Source organism: Accipiter gentilis, chromosome Z (genome assembly GCF_929443795.1).
Source record: "Accipiter gentilis chromosome Z, bAccGen1.1, whole genome shotgun sequence".
Classification (NCBI taxonomy): Eukaryota; Metazoa; Chordata; class Aves; order Accipitriformes; family Accipitridae; genus Astur; species Astur gentilis.
Window position 1 is genome coordinate 15,289,610 of NC_064919.1, and position 16,321 is coordinate 15,305,930.

The 16,321-nt window shown below is 41.5% G+C and overlaps 1 protein-coding gene across 1 annotated transcript in view; it reads right to left on the reverse strand.

Moving 5' to 3' along the window:
* The window catches only part of MOB3B (MOB kinase activator 3B), a 124,420-nt gene that overhangs the window by 85,876 nt on the left and 22,223 nt on the right, over positions 1-16,321 (reverse strand). Inside the window, exon 2 of the mRNA XM_049794920.1 lies at positions 6,588-6,689. The gene's annotated coding sequence lies outside the window, so the exon portion shown is untranslated. The remainder of the gene's footprint in view (positions 1-6,587; positions 6,690-16,321) is intronic.

A 16,321-nucleotide genomic window follows, 5' to 3' on the forward strand; every position in this document is an offset into this window, starting at 1 on the left:
ATCCTGAAGGGATTGCTAAAAGATTTGAACTGATTGTTAAAAATCAGGACCCAGATTGAAAAGACATTGATTTAATGTTGGATGCTCTAACCGAGACCGAAAAACAACTTAAGAACAGCTCGAACACAGGTTCAGATTCAAATCACTGCTGGACCCTTACCAGGCACAGTAGATAATCATGTGCCCAGGACGGATCCCAATTGGGACCCGAATGACAATACTGAATATCGGCTTTTGAAAAGATACCAAGAATGGATAAAATTAGGTATTGAAAATGCAATACCAAAAGCAGTGAATTGGTTGAATCTGTATGCCGTAAAAGAGGGTCAGACCGAGATCCCAACAGAATTTTTGGATCGGTTAAGAGCAGCCATGAGAAAATTTACCACTCTAGACCCCTTATCTGATGTGGGGAGACAGCAATTAGTATCCTTATTTCTTGGGCAATCCTCAGAGGACATAAGAAGAAAGCTCCAAAAATTAAAGGAGCCAGATATTAGAGACTTAGATAAATTAATAGAGGAAGCCTGGAGAGTATATCGGAACAGGGAAAGGGATGAGAAACAAACTGGGGACGGCAATTGCCATAGCCACTGTGACAGCACTGGGACAACAAGACAACTCGCTCTACGGGAGAGGTTGAGGAAATGGGAATCAAAGGGGTGCCCGACAGCCTCTAAAATCAGATCAATGTGCCTATTGCAAAGAAACGGGTCACTGGAAAGGAGAATGCCCTAAATTAGAGAATTGTGCTGTCATTGCCAATGTTACCTCCGAAGCATGAAGGGAACCAGAGGAATCCACCCTAGCGGACCCTCTGGTTAAAATTAAGCTAGGGAAGGTGGAGCAAGAAATCTTTTTAATACATATAGGGGCGGCATACTCAGTGTTAAATCAAAAGTTAATACCAGAGGACACCGAATTCATAACAGTAAGAGGGGCTACTGGACTACAGACAAGAGCATACTTTTTAAAACCACTCAAATACAAGTTGGGTAAACATATTGGAATACATAAATTTTTGTATTGACCGGAGTCCCCACAGTCTCTACTGGGACAAGATCTATTAGAACACCTAGACGCAAAAATCACCTTTGATAAAAGAAATATGGTCTTGAGAATTAAGGAAAATCAATTGATTGATGTCTTAAGCCTAGCCCTGTTACAAGCCAAAGTGAAATGTAATGCAAATGCTCCTCAGGAGATTGTTAATCAAGTATACACTGGAGTGTGGGCCTCTGAAGTCCCGGGAAGAGCAAAGAATGCAGCACCAATAGTGATAAGATTAAAGGACAGAAAGGAACCTGTCAAAATTAAACAGTATCCTTTGAAACTGGAAGATAGAAAAGGAATAAAACCAATAATAGACAAGTTTCTACTATATGGTCTGTTGATAGAATGTGAATCAGAATATAATACTCCAATATTACCAATTAAGAAAGCTGATGGAAAGAGTTACAGGCTAGTTCAGGATTTGAGAGCAATAAACAAAATTACTGAAGATATACATCCTGTGGTAGCAAATTACTAACAAAATTAAAAGATAATCAAGTTTGGTTTACTGTGCTGGATTTGAAGGATGCCTTTTTCTGCTTGACCCTAGCCACTGAAAGCCAAAATTTGTTTGCTTTTGAATGGGAAAATCCAGAGTCAGGAAGAAAAACTCAATTAACATGGACAGTACTACCTCAGGGTTTTAAAAATAGCCCTACCATTTTTGGGAATCAATTGGAAAAGGAGCTTGAAACCTGGGAACTTCCCAGCCAAGAGGGAGTCTTGTTGCAATATGTAGACAACCTCCTAATAGCTACAGAAATTTGGGAAGATTGTATTCAGTGGACTGTAAGTCTTCTTAATTTCTTGGGTTTAAATGGATATTGAGTTTCTCAACAGAAAGCCCAGCTAGTCCAACAACGAATGACCTACCTAGGACTGGAAATCTCCGGAGGGCAACGAGAACTTGGACCTGAACTGAAAGAGGCCATCTGTCGGACTCCAGAACCACAGACGGTAAAGGAGTTGCGAACTTTTCTGGGAATCACAGGTTGGTGCCGGCTTTGGATATACAGTTAGGGATTGTTAGTCAAACCTCTGTACGAACTGATAAAAGGAAATGAGTTGAAACTGATTTGGACCCATGAAGCATGAAATGCATTTAAACGGCTTAAACAAGAACTAATGAAGGCCCCCACCCTACGGTTACTGAATGTCTCCAAACCATTTTGGTTGTTCTCCTACGAGAGACAAGGAATTGCTTTAGGAGTACTGGCACAGAGACTTGGTCCTTACAAACGAGCAGTGGCTTATTTCTCTAAATAATTAGATGAAGTAAGCAAAGGCTGGCCGAGCTGCCTTCGAGCTGTAGCAGCAGTTGTGATTAATATTCAAGAAGCCCGAAAGTTCACTATGGGTCAGAAAATAACAGTACTAGTCTCCCACACGGTATCAACGGTCCTGGAACAGAAAGGGAGCCATTGGCTCTCACCTCAAAGATTTCTGAAATATCAAGCAATATTGGTAGAACAAGATGATATAGAAATTGTGGTTACTAATATTGTCAATCCAGCCTCTTTCCTCAGTGGGACACTAGATGAGGCAGTGATACATGATTGTATTGAAACCATGGAAGCCACTTATTCAAGCCAGCCAGACCTCAAGGAAGAACCTTTGCAGGATGCAGAGGACTCCTGGTATACAGACGGGAGCAGTTTCCTGCAACAAGGACAACGTAAGGCCAGGTATGCCATTACAACAACTCAACAGGTAATTGAATCACAACCGTTACCCCCAGGAACTTTGGCCCAAAAAGCAGAAATAATTGCTCTAACTTGGGCATTAGAGTTAGCAAAAGGGAAAAGGATAAACATCTGGACGGACTCTAAATATGTGTTTGGTGTAGTTCATGCTCACGGGGCTATCTGGAAAGAGCGAGGACTAGTAACTGCCCAAGGAAAACAAGTAAAACATGCAGAAGAAATCCTAAGACTATTAGAAGCTGTACGACAACCAGAGAAAGTGGCCATTATGCATTGCCGAGGACATCAGAAAGGAAATACTGACTCAGAAATTGGAAATTGTCTGGCTGATTATGAAGCCAGGAGAGTTGGCGGAGTCAGGAGAAAAGGTTTTATCCTTAATACCAGATGGTAAAATCCAAACTATAAGTACAAATCAAAAACCAATCTACTCAAAGGAAGATTTGAAGTTAATTGAAGATTTAAAAGGTAAAATGGAAGAGAATGGGTGGGTCCATATAGCGGATGGTCGGGTCATAATACCATCTAACTTATTATGGCCTACAGTTTTAATTGAACATAATAAAACACATTGGGGGTCAGATGCCTTGTATAAAAGCTTAAATCAGAAACTGATAGGACGAAATTTATATACTATAGTGAAGCAGGTGTCCCAACAATGTGAAACTTGCCTACGTAATAACCCCAATGTGACCAACACAGTAAAATTGGGAACGATCGGCAGACAAAATTATCCAGGACAACAGTGGCAGATTGATTTTTCAGAGCTCCCTAGAAAAGGGGGGGTATCGATCTGGCTGGCCAGAAGCCTTCTCTTGCTGAACGAACAAAGCGAGAGAAGTAACTAAAATATTATTGAATGAAATTATTCCTCGTTTTGGAATTCCTGCCACAATGTCCTCTGATCAGGGTTCTCATTTTTGCGCCAAAATAGTACAACAAGTAAGTACGATCCTAAAAATAGATTGGCAATTGCATACCCCATATAGACCTCAGGCAAGTGGGCAAGTGGAAAAATGAATCATTTGATCAAACAACAAATAGCAAAAATCAGTCAAGAAACTAACTTAACATGGCCCCAGTCTCTCCCCTTAGCACTGCTTAGATTGAGGGTGAATCCAGAAACGAAGGACAATCTAAGTCCCTTCGAAATACTGTATGGGAGACCGTACTTGTTTCACTTTACAGGGGAAGACATAACTCAGCAAGGTACAGGATATATATATATATAATTATGTGATCTCCCTCCAAAAGCAACTAGAGAAAATAAATAAGCAAGTTTTGGAAGCTAGGGTTAGAGGACTAGATCAATGGATTCATTCCTTTAAACCAGATGATTATGTGTATATAAAGACTTTTTCAGGACAACCCTTGGAAGAGAAGTGGGAAGGACCTTATCAAGTCTTACTGACTACCTTCACTGCTATCAAGATCAAAGAACAGCCTGCCTGGATCCACTATTCGAGAGTGAAGAAAGCACCTGAGAAACCATGGACGGTCGTCCCTACAGGGCCCACAACTCTGCTAATGAAGGTATTACTTGGCTCAAATGGAGCTCAATGGAGCTTAAATACACATTTAAAATCTTTGACAGGCAGAAGAATCTGCCTAAGCATAAAGAAAAGGGGGAAACTGATGCAGAGACTGACACTAGGCCTAGTAGATGTAGAAATAGAACGTATGTTTAGACTCAGTGTATTGCCAAATAAAAGACTCAGGAATTCGTTAGAAGGTTAACGACTGTCTCCATAAGTCGATTTACGTCGACAAGCCGAGGACATAAAGCACAAGATTCCTGTGTCTGTAATATACGACAAGATAACATGTCCTGTTTGAGGAGGTATTCTGTTTGATAAGAAAACATGTTCTGTCTCTTGTGATGACTGAGCCAAAAGCTAGGTGATAAGCAGAGAAGTTGTTTGTGGGGCCCAGAAGGGGATTGTACTGCACAAACTCATACAACAAGGGTCAAACAGCAGACAAGTGAGGAAGCCTATGGAAGACCACCAGAGGACTCCAGAAGACCACCAAAGACCTCCAATGCGCTTGTGTAAAGGACATTTACATATGCTAATGATTTCTTGGAAAGTTATTGAATATGTATATCATTTCTCAGAAATTCTATGAATATGTATGTAAGAGATGTATTTAACCTATACAATTAGTCCCAGCCAGCAAGCACATTTGGAGGAGTGATCCCCGTGCTTCCAGTGCTGCAATGAAGAATACTTAACTCCATCACCAAATGCTCATTTCGAGAAACAATGGTTATCAGGAAAGCTAAGTGTATGAAACAACAGAAGAAATCTTTGTTTCCCATGGTTTGGATCAAAGTGCTTAATATGGCAGTTAGGGACAGTGGCAGCAACTACAGTTGATTATGGATGTTTTCAAACTCATACCAAGGAGACATAAAGTCAAGGTATTTGTACCTGTGTCTTTTGAAGAACACAAAAGATTTCACAGATCTGAGAGAAATGATGATTTTGTAGGTCAAGGGTCTGGTGTACTGGTAGCCTGCAACTTGGCAAGTCATAGAGTGCTTCAGCAGCGTGCAGTCACAAGGTATAGCCTCTGCAGTTAGTGGTGCGGTCACAAGTGTCTAGTTGTGCGATCTGTGCTTTCAAAATTCAGAGGAATAAATCATCCACCGTGTTGATTTATATGTTGGTGTTATGGGTTCATGTGGCGTGGGTTTTTTTGGTAGTGGGGGAGGGGCTGCAGGGGTGGCTCCTGTGAGAAGCTGCCAGAAGGTTCCCCACCTCCAAGTTGGCCCTGCCGCTGGGCAAGGCTGACCCTGTCAGTGACAGTGGTAGCCCTCTGGGAGAACAGGTTTAAGAAGGGGAACCTGCAGTGAGTAGTGGGATTGGAATGTGAGAGGAACCCCTCTGCAGACAGCAAGGTCAGTGAGGAAGGAGGGGGAAGAGGTGTGCCTGAGGATGTTGATGCCCCTGCAGCCTGTGGTGAGGTGGCAGGCTGTCCCCCCCCAGCCCATGGAGGGGAGCAGGGGAATGGAGGCCCCTGAAGATGGACATGACTCCATGGGAAAGCCCGCGCTGGAGCAGTGTGTGAAGATCAGCCCACGGAAAGGACCCATGCCAGGGAAGTTTGTGAGGAACTGCAGCCCACAGAAAGGACCCACATTGGAGAAGCTCGTGAAGGACTGTCTCCCGTGGGAGGGACCCCACAACGGAGCAGGGAACGGGTGAGGAGTCCTCCTCCCCGCCGAGGAGGACGGAGCGGCAGAGACAAGGTGTGGGGAGCTGACCCCAACCCCATCCCCTGTTCCCCTGCGCTGCTGGGGGGAGAAGGGAGAGAGAACCGGGAGTGGTGTTGAGCCGGGAAGGAGGGAGGGGTGGGGGGAAGGTGTTCTCAGGTTTGGTTTTACTTCCTAATATCCTTGTTTTGATTTGATCTGATCTGTAGGAAATTAAACTGATTTTGTTTCTTCCCCAAGCTGAGTCTGGTTTTTGCCCATGACCATAAGTGGTGAGCAATATCTCCCAGTCCTTATCTCGACCCATGAGCCTGCCTTTATATTTCTCCTCATCCCACTGTGGCCGGAGAGAGGGGAGGAAGCGAGCAGCTGTGGGGTGCTCTGTTACTGACTGAGCTGAAACCATGACAGTTGGCCTTAACTTGCAGGACTAAACTGACTTGATGGCTGAAGAAATTTTTCTCCAGAGAACCATTCTGATGACCACCCTGCAACTTTACCATGTTCAACCTTATCATTTGGTCACAATGACCTACTATTATGCACAGGGGGTAAACCAGAGAATGTGCTAAATCTGTGCCCCCCTGCCTCAAACCAGCCTGGAAACAGAATACCTGGGGCGAGGTAATCATCCACACTCCAGAGCTCTAAATCAGCAGTCTTACAGGACTCACTTGGAGAAAAAAATCCAGTGTTTTCTTTGCCATCTGCGATACCTGAAATATAATGAAAGCAAGTCAATGAAGTCAGAGACATGATATATCCAACACTTAATATGGGAAAGAACACTGAGGATAGTAGTAACCACCTCCTTGGAGGACAGCGAGCGTTCTCTCCAATTCATGATACAACTGTTGCTGTAACAAGGATTGTTTATGTGGGGAGAGAATAGGACAGAAAAAATGTGCTGTCCCTAATGCAGTTTAGCAGAGCAAAGTAGCCAGGACCTGCCATTGACTGCATAGCTCTGCACAGGCCATGATGCACGAGCAGTAGAGGAGCAATGCACTAGCAATATGTTGTAGGGAACAACTGCAGAACAGCCTTCTTCCCCCTAAACACCAAAGAGTAACTTTCTAGTTTATAATTCTACTTTGCCTTTCTAGTAAACTAAACCACTTTCAAAGCCTTTTCTACATACTGCTTAATGCATACTGTGCTTCAGAAGGCATTTAACACAGCAAACAAAACTTCTATTCACAAACTGATCTAGAAGGAGAGTTTGGGTGTTTTTTTAATTAGTCCCTGCAGCAAGCCATTTCTAGGCAGAAGTACAGTATTTGATTCCTCTTTGCAGTTTGTGGTCAGAGCAACTCTCTGCTGTGGTTTAACCCCAGCCAGCAACAAGGCACCACACAGCTTCTCACTCACATCCTTCTCCCCCACCATGTGGGATGGGGGACAGAATCAGGGGAAAAAAGTAAAACTCATAGGCTGAGATAAGAACAGTTTAACAGAACAAAAAGGAAGAAAATACTAATGAAGAAAATCATAACAACAACAAAATTACAATAATAACAACAATAATAAAAGTATTGGAATATACAAAACAAGTGATACACAATGCAATTGCTCACCAATTGCTGACCAACGCCCAGCCAAGTTCCCAAGCAGCGATCTGCCCACCGCTCCGGCCAACTTCCCCCAGTTTATATACTAGGCATGATGTCACATGGTATGGAATACCCTTTTGGCTGCTTTGGGTCAGCTGTCCTGGCTGTGTTCCCTCCTGCTTTCTTGTGCCCCTTGGGCCTTCTTGCTGGCTGGCCATGAGAAGCTGAAAAATCCCTGACTTAGTCTAAACACTACTTAGCAACAATTAAAAACATCAGCGTGTTATCAACTTTATTCTCATACTAAATCCAAACCATAACAATATACCAGCTACTAGGAAGAAAATTATCCAGCCAAAACCTGGACATTCATCCAGCACTAGCTCTGAGATCAGGTTTCTGTATTCCCCTAAACCATTTTGTATTATGCCATACTCTGCTTCTAACCATGCACAAAAAAGTTTACTGTGACAGAGCTATAGGACCAAGCTCTTAACAGGCATAAAAAGAGGAAAACTTTCTTCACTGCAAGCTAAGGATCTGGCTTTTGAAACCAAGTTGCCCACAGCTGTGGCCAGTAAATACCCAGTACTACAGAAAGAAGGAAACAAAAATCATTATTCATACAACATGCAAAAATTACCAGCAGGGAGGGATAAGATGGGTTCTTTCCTGACCATTATAGCAAGCAGTTTACTCTGAAGCAAAATAATTAAGTACCCTTTGTGGTCTGTGTGGCCATAGCTGCCAGCAAACAGGGAAAGCACAGCTGACAACCTCTGGAAGGTGCCATTTGAAGGACTCTGCTTTGAACTAGAGTGGTTCACAACAACCTGGCACTGCTCAGTTTAGCTCTAACTAAAAGCCAATTGCTGACTTTAATAAAAAATCGACTGTAAAGTTGGCAGTTTGAAGGTGGGAGTTGTCAAGGTGTCTTAAGTTTCCTCCTACAGAACTAGTTTATGCAGCATGTTTCCCATAAGTTCAGTAACTGCCCAACAATTTCCGACCAAGAGAAAAGAAAACCTGATACCTTCCTTTTTCTACTTGTACACTCGTGTGTAGCACACACTGTGACTTGAAAGGAAGGTCTCTGTCTAAGGCCCCAACCAGAGCAACACCATTACAAACTTTTAGTTGTTGGTATAACTAGAATGTCAGTAGGGAGGTTCCGTGGTGATGTTTCTTAATGAACCCTTTAAGCTTTAAGGCCACTTTCCACCACACCTCATCCCACAGCCTCACATCTTCTAAAGCAGAGATGGACAGAAGAGCTTTAGAGGGAACTGCTAAAAGGCACCTAAGTCCCGGCACTTTTCTCTGAGAGAGTGTAGATACTGGGGAACATATGTTGCAGGAGAGGCTGTCTTATCAAAGACACTTCCAAACCAATAGTTGGTTACAGTGATTACACCAGTGAAGGAATTCACAGCACCTCCACTATATCACTAAACACATGCATGTAACACATACACCATCAAGACTCTTATTTCCTCAAAATAAGGTAAGACTTACACATTCACATAACCCTTAAGACATCAGAAGCAGAGGCTGCGTTAGAGTAATTATAGCAAAAAAAAAACCCCAAAACCAGAAAAATCACTGAAGAGAGAAAATACACTTTGCGAGATCAGAAGCAGGAAAGCCATCAAAATGTGTGGAGAAGTCATTGGAGTAAACTGCCCTGCGCTATCTGCGCTACCTGCAGTCAGACTTTCAGTCTTCTATCTTATTCTTTTAACAGCTCACTTTCAATTTGAGAATCTGAATATATGGCACTTTATTATTCACTAATATTCTGCTGCTGGAAAACTGACTTAAAAGTATGCCCAGGAGGCCTGCAAAATAAAATTTTTGCAGATAATTTGAAGAACCTTACAGAAATCATAATTTGTACATTCAAGTTAATTGTATTTAACTGAAGAAAAACAACACTAGAAAATATCCTCCAAAAACATCACTTATTGCTTTGTCTTAGAAGGTGATTAGCACCTGAGGTTTCCACTCTACCCCAGCCCTCCCCTCCCTTTTGTAGTCTTCCAAGTGGGAGACACTTGTATCCGCAACACACTTTTCACCTGTTCATCCAGACCACAGCCTAGATGCCCAACCCTGGCTCACTTCATAATAGAAATGAAAGTATCTGTTATATTGTTGAATGTCTCCATGCACTGGTTCTAGATCTCCTTCCCTTTCCTGCTTCCTACCAGAAACACACATCCTGCAACACCCAGCAGATAATGGTGTTGAGATTTTTTCTTCACTATATATTTAGCACTTCTACTACATGGATTTATTATATTTATTTTAACATTTTCATTTACCCACCAGAATTTTACAGAATCTTTAACAGTACTGAGATTGCTGATTATGTTCACACAAATTTTAGCACTTGTAATTTATTCCTAAATTGGCATTAAGCCAAAACAGCCTTAGACCTATTGCCCTTTAGGATGCTTTCATCATTCTGGTTGCTACATAAATAAATGCTTAAGATTGCATTGCTACCCTGCTATTGTTTATCCCATTTCAATCACACCTTTTGCCACCCATGCATTCCATGCATTATGGTTTTGATCCAGTCCCAAATTTGAGTAAACCCAGCTGTATCACACACAATATCTGCTATTAGAGAGGCAGATGCCATCATAATTTGAGGCAGCAATCACTACACATCCCAAGAGTACTCCCAAATAATACATCTGCTCTCTAAAAAGCATGCTACTCAGCTGACTAACTGAGAAGACTGAATCCCTATCCTAACACAGCAGGGACAGAAGTCCAAGTTTTCATTAGAAAAATGAGTGAGAACCCAGGATGGCAAGCCACACAACCAAGTTTCTAAGCAAGCAGTTCCTGAGGGAGTCACTATCTTGCAGACCAGTACTCTGGCTCCAGCAAGACTTGCAACTCAGACTATAGATATTTCTTTAGTAACCACTGGTAATACCCAAGGAATACCAAGGTGCAAATCACTGGAGGGGTATCTGCAGGTACCATGATTACAGCAAATTGGATGGTAGTTAATAGACAGCTTCTTCCATACCACTTCATGTGCTGAAAACACACATCTCACCAATGCTATAAGATCAGACAAAGAATCAGAAATGCTTTCCCCTGTTGCTTTTTCTCTATAAGGAATTTCTATTCCCCCCTAGTCTTCTCTTTGTTCCAAAACATCCTCTTCATTTTCCTTGTGCTTTTTTTCTTTCTTCCTTCTTCACTCTTCTACTTAGCATTTCTCACAGTCACATCCAGGAACTGCAACAGGCTTTAGTTTAAGTGCCAGCTAAACAGCAATTTAGAAGGCTGACAGCACACACAAAAGCAAAGGCTGCTGGCTACATCCCCTTTTGTCTCTGTTGAGTTTCTAACCCTAGGTTCACCTATGGAAAACAATCAGGCAAATATACAAAGATAGTGTAAACCACCTACATTTGCTGCTTTTTATATAACCACGTGCAGACAGGTTCAATTATTAAACTATTGCATGTGTGTGGGAGTACATGCAATTAGAGAAGTATTCTTCTTGCACACTTCCTGTTTCAGGACAGGACAACATACTACAAGTTATACAGCCTGTAAGACCAGAGCCTATCACCCAATTCTCCATCTGCTTGCTCTAAAATAAAACAAGATTAGCTCCATTTATGTCAGAGCCAGACTGATGTGGCACACCTGGGAATTTAAGATAAAATCCACTACTCTGTGATTCATTCTTTAATACACCTGCTTAAGTTGGCATGAAAAATGTGGTATAAGTAATATACAAAATTAGAGAACATGATCACTGTAAAGGAACATGATAAATACAGGAGAAAACTTCAAATACTGACTACACCAGTTATAATTACAATGCAATAATCTACTACTGCCAGGAAATCAGGATTTTCCAAATTCTGCTAAGCATCATCACTCTTCCGTTTCTTTCAGCTCCAGCTTCTTTATTTTAAAACAAATATCAACACTGGCACTACGTTTTCCACCACTTTCTAAAAGAAAAAAACCACCAGTCAAACCAACAGGCAAAACTGAAATGATCTGATTATGGAAAAATAAAGAGCTACCTTGCAATGCAAGCATACCTTCAGATTCAAATATATCTTGATCACTGGATTAACAGGAGTTAAATTAAGCTCACAGCAGTAAAATGGTCATGCCGCTATATTTCAACTCAAGGCAATACATAACTTTCAGAAGTCCTTCCAGACCTCTCTAAAGGCCTAACAAAGACTTACTTTATTATAAACATATTGATAAGTCTCGAGAATATAGTAAAAATGTAAGGGTGCTTCTGAAATTGTGTAGGCCCCATGAAAACTGTACTATTCAAAGTCCAATGTAATTTAGTGAAGCAGATTACATCTACAGAGAGTTCACAGAGTCATAGAATTATTTGGGTTGGAAGGGACCTTAAAGATGATCTAGTTCCAATTCCCCTGCCATAGGCAGGGACATCTTCCACTAGACCAGGTTGCTCAAAGTCCCATCCTGGCCTTGAATTCTTCCAGGGATGGGACATCCACAACTTCTCTGGGCAACCTGTTCCAGTGTCTCACCACCCTCACGGTAAAGAACTTCTTCCTTACATCTAATCTAAATCTACCCTCTGTCAGTTTAAAGCCACTACTCCTTGTCCTATCACCATCATGCCCTTGTAAAAAGTCCCTCTCTGGCTTTCTTGTAGGCCCTCTTTAGGTACTGGAAGCTGCTATAAGGTCTCCCTGGAGCCTTCTCTTCTCCAGGCTGAACAACTCCAACTCTCTCAGCCTGTCTTTGTAGGAGAGGTGCTCCAGTCCCTGATGATTTTCATGGCCCTCCTCTGGACTTGCTCCAACAGGTTCATGTCCTTCTTATGTTGGGGGCCCCAGAGCTGAACACAGTACTCCAGCTGGGATCTCACAAGAGTTGCATAGATGTAATATGTAGCTGTTCTGGCCTACAGAGATATAACAGGTTACTTTCACATTCTACAGATTTCCTTCAAAGCTTGTATATCTGATGTAACCTCTAGTTTTTCAAGAGACATACCTGTGGAGGCAGAATGTAAGCCTTACTTTCTAATACACAAGTACCTATCCAACACCCCTTAAGCCAAATGACATAATAACCTGCAAAACTCCACAGAGCAGTTGTCATCTATGCTAGGCTGGACACATAAAACTTTTGCTTGTTGACATTGGTCTTTGGATATACTGACTCATATTTCATCTGTGTGGCGGAGATACTGTATCCAGACTGTGAAACTGCATACTCCATACCTGAAGTGTGCTTTGCACAAAAGACATTTCAACATACAGTTGCTAAGGGCTAAGGGGTAACCTTATATCCTCGCTTCTGATCTGTCACATCCCTTTGTCATTAGGACTGTTAGATTAATTGCATGGTTTATTCCAGCATCAGGCAGATGTTACAGAACAGCTTCACTGAAAAAACACAGGAAACAATGTCAAGCATTACGCTTCTTGTCTGCTTAAGGCTTCATAATGTTTTGGTTTCTGAGACATTATCAGATTAATACAATTAGTCTAGGGTGCAGATGGTGCACTGCTGTACTATTGTTTACATGAGCATTAAAAGATGTAACTTGGCTGGAACAGATGCCAAGAGTGCAGGCAGCAACTTAAACAAATGAATTGGTTCAGCTGCACTTTTTTTGTGTGAAGGTATAATGAAATGGACTGAGGAAAGGGGACATCTACAGGGAATACAAGGAATCAGCTCAATGTTTCAGGCCTCAGTATGCCTGAAAACTGAAACAATCCCTACTGTTACCTTACTGCCTGCTTTGAGTTGAAACACTAGCATGCACACAGTAAGATCTTCTGGAATAAATTTTCAGTATAAAGACAAATTCTTATGCTATACTTGCTCTAAGTAGAGAATAAGAACTGAGGCATGCTTTGCTTCCCCAAGACAGAGGTAAAAAGGAGCACAGAATAGCACAAAACTATCCTGTTATCCTGGTTTCACCTGGGATAGAGTTAATTGTCTTCCTAGTAGCTGGTACAGTGCTGTGTTTTGAGTTCAGTATGAGAATAGTGTTGATAACACACTGATGTTTTCAGTTGTTGCTAAGTAGTGTTTAGACTAAAGTCAAGGATTTTTCAGCTTCTCATGCCCAGCCAGCAAGAAAGCTGGAGGGACACAAGAAGCTGGTACAGGACACAGCCAGGGCAGCTGACCCAAACTGGCCAACAGGATATTCCATACCATGGGATGTCCCATCTAGTGTAGGAACTGGGGAGTGGGGGTGGGGAATCGCCACTCGGAGACTAGCTGGGTGTCGATCAGCGGGTGGTGAGCAATTGCACTGTGCATCATTTGTATATTCCAATCCTTTTATTATTACTGTTCTCATTTTATTAGTGTTGTCATTATCATTATTAGTTTCTTCTTTTCTGTTCTATTAAACCATTCTTATCTCAAACCAAGTTGTTTTACTTATTTTCCTGATTTTCTTCCCTATCCCACTGGGTGGTGGGGAAGTAAGTGAGCAGCTGCGTGGTGCTTAGTTGCTGGCTGGGGTTAAACCATGGCACCTGTAAAGACTTAATTTACTCTACAGTCAAATTAACACCTCCTTAAAGTAAAGCAGCAACCTTTTTGTGGGTAAACATGTTCCCACCTAAGTTCAAATTTCAAATCCAGTTTCCATGTCCATTTTTGCAGAATGAGCATTAGTTCTTCCCTGCTATTGTACCCACGCACATTCACTCATGTTTACAGATCTGAAACAAATACATGCTAGTAGTACAGTACATTAGTTCTAGTGGAAAACCATGACGATGACCCTGTGAAAGATAAGTAGCAACAGCTCCTTTTAATTATTTTGTTAAAAGAAGAAACCACCTCTGGAAATGCTATACCTGTCAACCATGAGATGCAATGGGATGTTAAGGACCTCCTAACTATGAAGCTTTAAGAGCCAATTCTTCATAAGGATTTAATATTTCAGAAAATGCACTTGCAATTGCCCTTTTCTATAATATTGTACAAAAACAGCCAACTAACAGTAATTCTGTCTGTTTTCTTTGTAAGTGGTAAGAGAGTAGTCTGGAAGACCAACAAAGATTTGGCTTTTCAACATGAAAAATCATGGTAAAAATACACTTTTAGTGGATCTGAATTTTTTCTGTGCTTCCCATGAAGTACTTTTGAAAATAAATCTTGGAATTTAAGAGTCCTAGACATGTTTGAAAAATAGCTTTCATATCAGGTGAAATATACTGGACCATTGTACATTCCTTCCTTTAGTTTAACTAATAAAACAAGACTGACCTGTCTGAAGAGAAGCTTAGCTTTGATCATTAAAAACAGTACAGGTTGTGCCAAATTTAATACTAATGGTTGATAGTGTTACTGCAGCAATATAAACACAGTGATCAGGACATAATTAAACCCCACAATTTACAAGTGACAGGGCAATATGAACAACACAATAACGTAATACCTAGCAGCTTAATTTACTGCACTGCTGAGCACAAGCCCATATTAAGAGCAACTAATGGCCCTGCCTTAGAAATCTAATAATTACAAATAATAACTCAGCAACTCCACCTTTCTGGACCACATGTCAGATTATATGGCATAATAAACAATCACACATATTAAATCAAATAAGTGCATGAACAAAGTTCCTAACAACTCCAGAAACTCTCAGTTACCTAACAATAGCTTATTGGGTGGGACACCTGGAGAATGGAGAATAAGGCAACTATGCCTCTGGACTGGTATTGCCTAAAACAGGCTAAATTCTGAAAGGGCTTAGGACTGAACAAATTTTGACTGTACAACTGACAGGGAGAACACAATTCCAGCCAGCGAGACAATTTCATACTGAGCACAGCCTGATCACATCAGCCACCTGACCTTGCCAGCACTGATGCTTCATCATTGCATACCCAGGACACAGAAATGTGTTGGCTTTGTGGTTACCGGGCCAGACCAGTCCTCAAAGTGTCACTACGCCATGCTCCTCAGAGCACAAAAACTGGAGAAGACTTCTGGCCCTTTGGAGCACACTGGTGCAGCAGTACGCTCAGGCTAATCAATGCTCCCATAATACACAACACTGGTGGCTCTGGCACAGATAAATACAGTAGTCTAGCAGGAGCAGGTGCAGCTGCCACTGCCATGACTGAGAACATGGCAAAACTTAAAGCTTTCAGGTAAGCCATGTGGGTTATTGTTATAGCAAAGTACATAAACCCAGGGAATTTATTTCTTCTGGGATGAAGTGTAGGGTAGTGGTAAGATACAGAGGGGTTACAATTAGAGCCTTTGGGAAGGAAATCATCTGTTCAAATGTAGGTATTTCTGTTGTAGATTTTGACACATTTGGTTCTTGTCTAGGCTCCCATTATAGTTAATGAAGAGAACACACATTTCTACGACACAACTCGTCTCATCCTAGACATGTAAAATATCTCACAGATGCATCAAATTTAAAAATGCTCATCAGTCTCCTCTGACAATAAAGGTAGCTAAGGTAGAGTCCAGTTGTGCAAGTCTTACAGTGTAAGCTGGAAGCTGCAGATCCCATCCTTAACATCCGTTCATGCTCTCATCAGTAGCACATCATTAGATTATGGGCATGCTCCTCTGCCCATTTTTCTTCTGTCTTAACAGAAGCACAGTAATGCTTGTATGTAAAACAAGGTTTCATTAATACATCCAGGGAAAACATTATGTGATTCTCTGATGCAAGACATTTTTAGAAATGAATAATTGTTTTGTAAATATTGTATCAGGCCTTCATGAAAAAGACAGTAGTAATTCTCTACTGAATTTTA